At 29.6% G+C, this 10,452-nt stretch overlaps 1 long non-coding RNA gene across 2 annotated transcripts; it reads right to left on the bottom strand.

Annotated features, from left to right (window-relative positions):
• Positions 1-2,000: 2,000 nt before the first annotated feature.
• On the bottom strand, positions 2,001-3,080 carry LOC117176866. Of its 2 annotated transcripts, none has more exons than XR_004467627.1 (3): positions 2,879-3,080; positions 2,342-2,773; positions 2,001-2,285 (listed from the first exon to the last, which is right to left on the bottom strand). It is a non-coding gene; the product is annotated as an uncharacterized LOC117176866 (long non-coding RNA). The 2 variants fall into 2 exon arrangements; XR_004467628.1 differs by having other exon boundaries at positions 2,001-2,269.
• Positions 3,081-10,452: the final 7,372 nt, after the last annotated feature.

Genomic DNA, 10,452 nt, shown 5'->3' with positions numbered 1-10,452 from the left:
TAAGGAACTTCCGTTTGCTTGACATTCATGTTAATAGCCATACTTTACCATATTTATGTGTTGAAATTTCTCTCTATCATTTGTCACAGTTTCTTGTTAGGTAAAATATAGTGTACATTTGCTCAGTCCGAATGATAACAGGTAGGGCCACATGAATGATTTCTGTGCGATTTGGACGCATAGCACAACCTGATGCAACTAATGCGATAAATAAGGTGCTCGTGTTATTTGTCACGCTTGACTGAGCATAGCCACTCTTTTGGCCCCGCGGCTCCTCTCATCACGAACCCGCCGAGGCTGAAATTCTAGGAACGACCTGAATGGGATTCGCAGCGTATTATGCACTAAAGGGAAAACTACATAAATTTAATAAAATCATTTTCTATGCCAAAAGAGGAATTTTCAACAAAATACAGACATTATCAACAAAATAGTGGAATATTAACTAAGAAGATTGATTTTCTACAAAACAGACTAATTGTCAACAAATTATATACATTTTCAACTAGAGAGTTTTATCACTGGACGTGATGTTAGGCTCAATAATATTTTATTAATTTTTATTTAAAAAGAATTTAAAAAAAAACGAATTTTCAACCACATCAGTTTATTTTTTTACTAAATATTTGAATTTTCTACGAAACTGTATAATTTTCAAGAAAAAAAGACGATATTCCTACATTAGAAGTTGAGTTATCAACCTAAAAAGATACATTTTCAACGAAAAATGTAATAGTTGATATTTCAGCAAAAAATTATTTTTCAATAAAGCACAATTTTCCAACGTAATATATGATTTTTCAACTAATGGTTGAATTTTTTTCCCGAAAATACGAATTTTTTACAAAACAGTTAAATTTTTAACAAAAAAGTTTATTTTCAACCGAAATAGAATAACTTTTAACCAGACAGTTGGATTTCTGAATAAAAAAAGTAAAATTTCTACAGAAAGAGATGAATTTTCAAACCAAAAGCATAACATTTTATCCCAAATAATTAAATTGGTACCAAAAACAAAATTATCTAGTTGAAAAAAGAAAAAACTAATCAAATTGTTAAATTTTCACACCAAAGATACGAATTTTAACAAAAAAGTTGATTTTCCAACAAAAAATAATAAATAAATAGGAATTTTGATTATTAGCACAACTAGAGAATAACATTCAAACTAAACATTGAAAACTTTAAAAATATTAGGTTAGGAAACTCGCAATTTGCTTGAAAAATAGTCAATTTTCTATAATTGCACACTTCGAGATGCTGGACTAGATTGGCCAATCAGAAGTTTTTTTTAATTTCGAACGCTTGCAATAATTATGAATTATTCTTTCAAAACTCGTTTAAACTTGTTTCTTAAAAAAATTTTAAATAATAGTATTTTTAAATTATTTATATTGTTAATTTCATGAAAATAAAAAACTGCCACAAAATGTATTTTTTATTCTCATGATCACATTACTTTTATATAACGAACTCTGTAACTGAATACGGAAGTGTTTTTCCTCGTTATACTTTCCTCATGTTAAATTTTATTTCTAAAATATTATCCTTACTTGAGAGAACACATTTCATTTTCACCTTGAAAAATAAATGATAATTTTCCCAGGATTATTTCCAGCTTCAAATAACTTGCATAACGTAAAAATATCGGTTATTTTATGAGTCTTCATAAATCTTTGTTTTACAAGTTCCTTGCAGTGATAAGTAAGTTAATTGTTATTGAATAATATCATTATTATTGGATACTTTAAAGGAAATGAACCAGTTATTTTTACTGCTAAAACAAGAAAAAATAATTAGTTGTCGTTTTTGTTAACGTTTGAGACCTGGTCTCTTGCCGACTCTAGAGATGGTTTTCTGCAGTTTTACTTTTTAGCGACTATGTTAAGATAAAGTTACTATAGTGTCTTTTTTAAATAAAAAAATGGCTTTAGTGACTTCTTTAAATACATGATGAACAAGGATATCTGAATATAATCGTTTGTTTTATTTACTCTGAATTCTTTTCAATCCCCTTGAAATCCGCTGAATGCAATGGATCTTTTTTTGGATTTTGCTAATTCAGCCTAAAGATTTTTGAAATCATGTTAAATTCATATGGGTTTTATAAAATTTTTATTATCTGATTCTATTCACTCTCCTTCGTCTGAATCCAATGCAGGGCCTCCAAGCTGGTGTGTATTTCACCGCGAAAAAATTTTCTGTAAGTAGTTAAAAGCCCTGTCGCAGAGGTGCTACATTTTCCATACACGTAGGGACTACAGGGTCCCTGCCAAAGATATAAACTAAAAGTGGGATGACTCTTGACCTTATTTATTTTGTTTTATTTTGTTAAACTCACCTTGAATTGTTGGGCATTCTATTAAATTATTGTGAATTCCCATGCATTTTTTCTAGTTCATTTAAATTGTAATAAATTCGATTATTTTTTTAAAATGTTTTCAGTTTACTTGAATTTTTTTCTTCATTAATTCCATTAAATTCTTCTCATTATTCCTAAATTCTTCTTATATTTACTCTAATTTAATTTCATTTGCTTTTTTACTTCACATAAATCCTGTTCGATCTCTCGTAAATTCTACGTTCACTTCCATTTTACCTAATTTGATGGGAATCGTTAAATTTTGTAATGTTCAATTATATTATTCCATATCTTATGAATTTCACAATCTTTTGAATTCTTAATGTCTTCCTTTTGATGACAGGTACTATTATCAATTTCCTTTTATTTGAAGAAAATATTTTTAAGAGGTTCTCCTAGATCATTTTATGCCTGAAAAAGAATTTTGTTAGCTTTCGATTTTTGAAAAATACAAATTAGGGCTGTTGGAACGGGGCGCATAAAAATCGCGAAATCTATAAGACACTCAAAACTTACCAGCGGTTAATCACAATTCGGTTTTGAGGTTTTGAAAATGCACCCTGAACATTTTCCCGTCACCGAACGAGGTTCCACGGTTGTGGGACATGCGCTTGCTATCTGCTTTTTCGAAACAAATAGAGTGACAGCTAAAAAATGAGAGTAAAGTGGTTAACCAAACTGCTTGAATGGAGACCAAAGCAATTGACAGCTGTTCGGCGCAGATTGCTCAGCGTTACTTGATCGTACTACCAAGTATATGTATTGTCGGTAAATTTGCACTCCTCTTGGCCGGAATTTTAAATTAGAATAAAAATGCGATTTGTGTTCTCAATTTTGTAATTGTTTATTAACATGTCTTACTTGGCTTCGGAATAGGAAAACTGTGGAAATCAATAAAAGGATGCCGCCGTAAACTCGCTGATAATAATTAATAATAATTTTTCAATGTAAAAAATATATTATTTATTGATTTATTTACGTATCTTGTTGTGTTGTAACGTGCAAAATATAATTCGGAATAGCGCATTACGCAGAATCGTATAAATAAATTAAGTATTGTAAACCGATTGTCGCTTTATAGAACACTAATATCAATCGCATATATTGCTTATTGAAAATAACAACATCTGCAGATTTTTGCAGACATTTAAAAACCATTGTCCTTTCAACATCGAGGTATATGATAGAAATTATTGTACACAGCAGACGCTGAATTTAGTAACAAACTTTTGCAGAAAACATTTGGAACAAATTAAAAAATAACTGCATTACCGGTGCTTAATTTTTACAAACTATTTTCTACACCCTTACCCGCAAAGATTAATTATTCTTAAACAACAAGATAGTGCCCTCGAGGAGATTCAATGTAAAAAATGTAATGAATTATTATTACTACTATTATTATTCAATTAATTTAATTAATTTAATTAAATAATTTATTTAATTAATTTTTCTACACAGCAGACAACGAATTTAGTAACCATTTTTTCAGGAAAACTATGCAAACTTTTTTCTACGTCCTGATTCGCAAAGATTCATTATTCTGAGATATCGAGATAGTGCCCTCGGAGAGATTCAATGTAAAAAATTAATTGAAGTAATATTACTATTATTATTTAAGTAATTTAATTAATTTAATTAGTTTAATCAATTTAGTTATTTAATTATTTAATTAATTAAATCATTTATTTAATTAATTATCTTACACAGCAGACCACGAATTTAGTAACAATTTTTTTCAGGAAAAACTTGCCAACTATTTTCTACGTCCTGATTCGCAAATATTCATTATTCTTAGATCTCGAGATATTGTCCTCTGAGAGATTCAATGAAAAAATTAATCGAATTATTATTAATATTGTTACTAAATTATGTGTCGGCTGTGCAGAACAATTAATTAAATTGATTTAATTAATTAAATTAATTAAATTAGTAAAATAATAATAGTAATAATAATTTAATTAATTTTTTACATTGAATTTCTCCGAGAGCCCTATCTCGATATCTAAGAATAATGCATCTTTGCGAATAAGGGTGTAGAAAATAGTTTGTAAAAATTAAGCGCCCGTAATGTAGTTTTTTCTTATTTGTTGCAAATGTTTCCTGCAAAAAATGGTTACTAAATTCAGCGTCTGCTGCGTACAATAATTTCTATTATATATCTCGATGTTGAAAAGACGATGGTTTTTAAAGGTCTGCAAAAATCTGCAGATGTTCTTATTTTCAGTAAGTTCTATAAAGCGAGAATAGGTTGTACAATAATGACCCTATTTATACGATTCTACGTAATGCGCCATTTCCATATATGTTTTGCACGGTAGAACAAAATAAGATATGTAAATAAATAAATAAGTAATGTATTTTTTAAATTGAAAAATTATTGTCAATTATTATCAGCAAGTTCACGGCGGCATCGTTTTATCATTTTCCACAGTTTTTCTATTTCGAAGCCAAGTAAGACATGTCAATAAACAATTACAAAATTAAGAACACAAATCGCATTTTTATTCTCCATTAAAATTCCCGCCAAGAGGAGTGCAAAGTTACCAACAGTACACATGCTCGGTGGTACAACCAAGTAACGCTGAATGATCAGCGCCAAATAGCTGTCAGCAGTCAGTTGCTTTGGTCTCCATTGTCCATTCATGTAGTTTGGTCAAGGGCATGTGATACTTAGAAAATTGTCGATTTTACCAGTTTTAGGTTCCTCCGGCTTTTTTTCTAGAATAATAAATATTTTGTCATAAAAATTTGGGAAATGATAGCTAAATGCTGATGGACGTCCCCAGACACTTTTTTTGTAGGTTAATTTCAAAAAGTTTTAATTTAGCGAAATGTGTTTAATTTGCATAGCGCTTAGGAAATAGTATCGATTTTTTCAGTGTTAGATTCCCCCGGCTTTTTTCGTAGGATAAGAAATATTTTGCCTTCAAAATCTGGGAAATGGTAGCGAACATACTAACAGACGTCCTCGCACACTTTTTTTAATGTTTTTTTTTGTCAAAATTTTTTTTTTTTTTTTGATTGCTAACAACGTGTGTGTATATTTCAAGGTTATTTGTGTTACAATTCTCCCGAGCGTTACTTCCAAACTACACAATATTTTTGGCCGAAAACTTTGGACTTACAAATAAACATAGTAACTAATATCCCGGAACTAACCTTGTTTGCAGCCAATCAAAAAAGTTTATTTCATAAATAATTTCCAGATTATCGGAAAGGCAGAGATGAAAAACGACGTAACCTCAAAATAATGCATATGCATAAAATTTTCATTTAGCACAATAAATTTTCTTGTTATTGTCCCTCAAAAAGAGTCTGGAAATGACCGTTATGATATTTTATAGCATCTCCGAATTCAGTTTGTTTAAATTTTCATTTTTGTGGAAAAAAAAGCTGGGGAAACTGTAAGTATCGCATGCCCTTAACCCCTTTACTCTCATTTTTTAGATGTCACTCGATTTGTTTCGAAAAAGCAGATAGTAAGTGCATATCCCACAACCGTGGAACCCCTTTCGGTGACAACACAATTTTCAGAGTGCATTTTTATAACCTGAAAACCGAATTATGATTTACCGCTAGTAAGTTTTGAGTGTCTCATAGATATTGCCATTTTTGTGCGCCCCGGTCCAACAGCCTTTAAGACCATAAAAATCTTTTACTACTAAAAAGTGTAATTTCATTACAATAAATGGTCAGAAACGGCTCCTGAACATTGTTTGCTCAGATAATATGCACAGTATTTCACCTATTATTATAAAAGAAAATTCTCTATTATGAACAAATTAAAAATATTTATTCTGACTGACTGAAAAAAATTGGAATTTCGAAACACATAAAAAATACACATTTGATCAGATTTAAAGATCTAGTAAAATGGGAGTAAAAAAATTTTAGGACGACTTCAACTGAATACAATGGAGCTGAAAAAATTTAATAATAAAAAAATCCAATGAGTTAAGTAAACGAAGTATCTAGACACACCGGTAATATTTGTTTTACTCTCACCGAATTTCGCTGAACCCAGTCGCCTTTTCAGGTTTCCGTGGGCTAACCGGAAATGTTTGTTCTATTGACGATAAATCAATAAGAATTCAGGGTCAATTCCAAAATTAATTAAGACAAAATTCAGGGCGAAATAAAAATAATTTAAGTAAATGTGAAAAAACTTTAAAAATGAAAAACATTTGCATTCAGTTCAGATGAATGGCAGTAAATAGAAATCTGAGAAAATGTTCAAAAATTCAAAGTGAATTTAAAAGGCGTAAGGATGAATTGATAACATTGAAAATTCAAAGAATATCCATTATATTCAGTGGATTGCAAAAGAATTACAAAATATTCAAGGTGCATTCCGAATAATTCAAAAGAATTCAGTGGAATTCAAAGATCACTAAAATAATGTTTTCATCTAAATAAGTGAATGTAGTGACCTTATCTGTAAACAGTGATAAAATAAGTGACATAAGCTCACATCCCAATCATGTAAATTATAGCTTAAAATAAATTCTAAAGAACTGAAAGAATCTTTGATCTATAAAAATGTCTATTTTCTAAATACAAAAATTTAGTTTTATTGATTATGAATATTGGGCACTCTAGTAATGACACTCATCTCTCAATATAAGACACTGTTTACGACGATCCTAGAACTGATGGCCTGCGCATATTTTTGACGAGAGGAGCCTCCTAAAAGACCGGATGTGCAGCAAGTGTGACAAACATCTCGAGAGCCACTCTCTCAGCGCGTTAGTTGCATCAGGTTGCGTCATGCGCACAAATCCAACAAAAATTATTCATGCAGCCCCTCCTGTTTTCTTTTGTATTTCTCCGATTTGTGTCAATGACCAAGGCAAGCCATGCCCGTAACCAGTCTTATATTGAAAGTTAAGTGTATTAGTTCCGCTAAAGTTTCACTGATATGAAAATTTAGTACTTTTATGTACACAGCATTAATTATGGAAGGTCGATTTTCCAATCTGAATTTTCAGAAAAGTTCAGAGGTGTAATTTGCAAAAGAGAATTAAGAAGAGGAGGGGGAGACATTTGAAGATTGCTTTCTTTCATCGTGGGTTGATTACAGGAAAGTCTTGTTGTTGAATCGATCGTTGTATTGCAGAGTGGTACAAACTTCGATTGGTCGTGAAGTCGTGATTAAGACAGGCCATCCAACCTCTACTTTCTTATTCTCGAGCTTTTAATTTTTCTATCCCAACAACTATTTTCCTGATTCCGGGAAAGTCTTATTATATTTTTTTTAATACTAATCTTAAAGCCTTTTAATTAGAACGTGAGGCTTATTTCTTGATGATAATAAAGAAAAGATCAAATCTTCCATCAAGAAAATATAAAATAGTAGTAGTAGTAGTGCTCGCAATCTCGAAACTATTGTTGTCGTGAAGCCCGCATTCATGATTGGATCAAGCTGTCGTTTCTTTTTCTCGTATAAAATATAAAGTGTGCCACCTTCAGGTTTATGGAAAATGTAAGAAGATCTAGATAATATATGCAGTAATAATAATAATAAAAATAATAATAATAATTACAAATAGAAGAAAGGTATCCAGGACGTTGATATAAAAAATGTAATATGTAAATTTTTGAAAATTGCGAAGAAAGAAGCTTTTTAAGAATTATAACCCGTGAACCCCAGTTTGAACATTCTACTTAAAGGTACAATTTCGCTATATGTGTTTTTTTAAATTATTGATGATATATCCAACAATAAGCAAACAAACTCGTAGAAAAAATAGAATTTTCAAAAATTCATAACTCAGAGATAAATTAATCAAATTGAACGGTTCAAAAAGGAAATTAAAGGGAAAGAGTGTGCTTTCAAAGAAAAAGTTTTGCAAGACATTTTCGCGGAATTAAAACCCTTAATTTTTAACATGAACTCATGCGTTATTTTAGGTGTGAATGTAGGAGATTTCGATAGAAATATACACATTTTTATATTCACTACCATTTATTTAGTTACAAAAAATTATTTTTTTTAACTGACTGAAGGATACTAGCAAGTCGAAACTGTGCATGAGGCTTCTATCCTTGAGCACAATTTTTTAGGTGTGGGTAAGAACCGGTCTCCTTGCTTGGTTCGAAAATGGCGCCGATTTGAAATTTCGGCCTGGGTCAAATTGACGCCCCCCCGCCTGGGGCTAACGGGTTACAATGCTTTCAGAAAATGAAAGTATTTTATACAGTTCCTGGAAACATTGAAACTAATTTTTTATTTTAAAGAAATTTGTAAGAAAAAATTAAAAAAGATTTCAAAAGATTGAAAATTATTTCCTAAAATTTCGAAAGGGGAAATGCACGATTTTAAAGCATAAATGTTCAATTAGCAAGATTACAAAGGTTTATAAAAATTTGATCATTCAAAATGTATTTAAAACTTAAAAGCATTTCAAAAAAGTTAGAAAAACTTACATTTCTTAAAGTTTGAAAATAAAATTGTTGAAGCTTCTTAAAGATTTAGAAAGGTTTCATGATGATAAAGAAGTTGCTTAAAATTCATGGAAAAATGTCTGCTGATTTTTTATTTTAGAACATGAATTGTAAGACAATATTAACAAAGATTTGAAAACATCCTAAATTGTTTCCTAAAATTCCAGAAAAAAATTAGACGATTTAAAAGCAACATTTTCAAATTAGCAAGATTACGAGGGTGGGGTGGAAAATTTCCGGCCTGATAAGGAAAAACAAATTTTTTTATTATTTTTTTACTTCATTTTTTAACATATTCTGCCTCAAGACTAATAAATTTCTGATAACGGTGCTCTAACACAGTGATGCCACTTTTATAGATCAATTCGCCAAGTCCCTCAAAATACTCATTTACAGCATCGATGACTTCCTCGTTGCTCTGACATTTTTTACCTCCGAGATATTTTTTAAGGTTAGGGAACAGATTATAGTCGCTGGGGGCAAAATCTGGTGAAGGTGGTGGATGGGAGGAACAATTCCAAGTTCAATTCGTTGATTTTTCAAAACAGAACCTGGAAGATTTGAACTGATTGTTTTATATTTTTCAGGCTTTATGAAAATAAAAAACTGTTCTTGAGATTTCTGGCAACATTTTTTTTATGTTGAAAAAGTAATTTTGAAAGCAAATTGGAAGATTTCAGGGGAATTTTTTTAATTCTCAGTGATTTTTCCAAATTTTAGGATTAATTCGAGTCAATTTAAAATATATATTTTTTTAAACTTCTAAAAGTCATACGTACCATTTTAACTGACTGGAATTTTTTATACAATTTTGTAGAAATTGTTGATGTAAATTTTTGGCTTTAGGGTCAGGTGAATTGAAACTAATTAAGTTGTTTCAAACGTTTCGGCACACAATGGTGGCCCTCATCAGCGAGTTTTATTAAATCTGTGAAAAGTACACAATATCTTGTGAAAACGCAGTTTTACAATTGGAAGCATTATTTTTTTAAATAATATCTTAGTTGTTAACTAATACAAATTAAAAATGTATATGTTTTTAAATTAAAATTTTGTTTAATTTTATTTAGAACTATTGATAAATCTTGCATTAAACTTAAAATATTTTTCTATTTTAACGAAGTACAATTGATGAGAAAACAATACCAATGTAGTGAAAAAAAAATTTCACCTTTTTCTTATTTAATGAAAATTTTTTTTGTTTTAATCGTAAAAAGTTATTTACAAATTATTTTTTTCAGTGATGTATATGTAATTAAATTACATTTTTAAAATTATTTTATTCCTTTTTTGTTATTTTTCAAATAATTTGTTTGTACGAAAAATATTATTATAAATTGTCAGAAACCTCATACAGATGTATAATTTAAATAAATTGTATACTTCAATACATTTTTGCAGTATTAAGAATGATGTCAAGAAACATTTCATTTTAAAATGATTAGTTCAAATAATTTGTTTCTTAATTTCTCGTACTTAAATTTTTGTTGTGTTATGTTTGTATGTCTTTAATTAAAATGTACTGAATTTCTGTATTTTTATTTTTTATTTTTAATATTTATATAATAAAAAGGATATGTCTGTGAAAATTCTTTAAAGTGCACGTTAGTCTTCAAATATTGTATTGTGACATAATTTCATAG

The sequence above is a fragment of the Belonocnema kinseyi genome, chromosome 7 (assembly GCF_010883055.1).
Source record: "Belonocnema kinseyi isolate 2016_QV_RU_SX_M_011 chromosome 7, B_treatae_v1, whole genome shotgun sequence".
In the NCBI taxonomy this organism is placed as follows: Eukaryota; Metazoa; Arthropoda; class Insecta; order Hymenoptera; family Cynipidae; genus Belonocnema; species Belonocnema kinseyi.
This window is presented reverse-complemented; position numbering and strand designations above follow the sequence as displayed.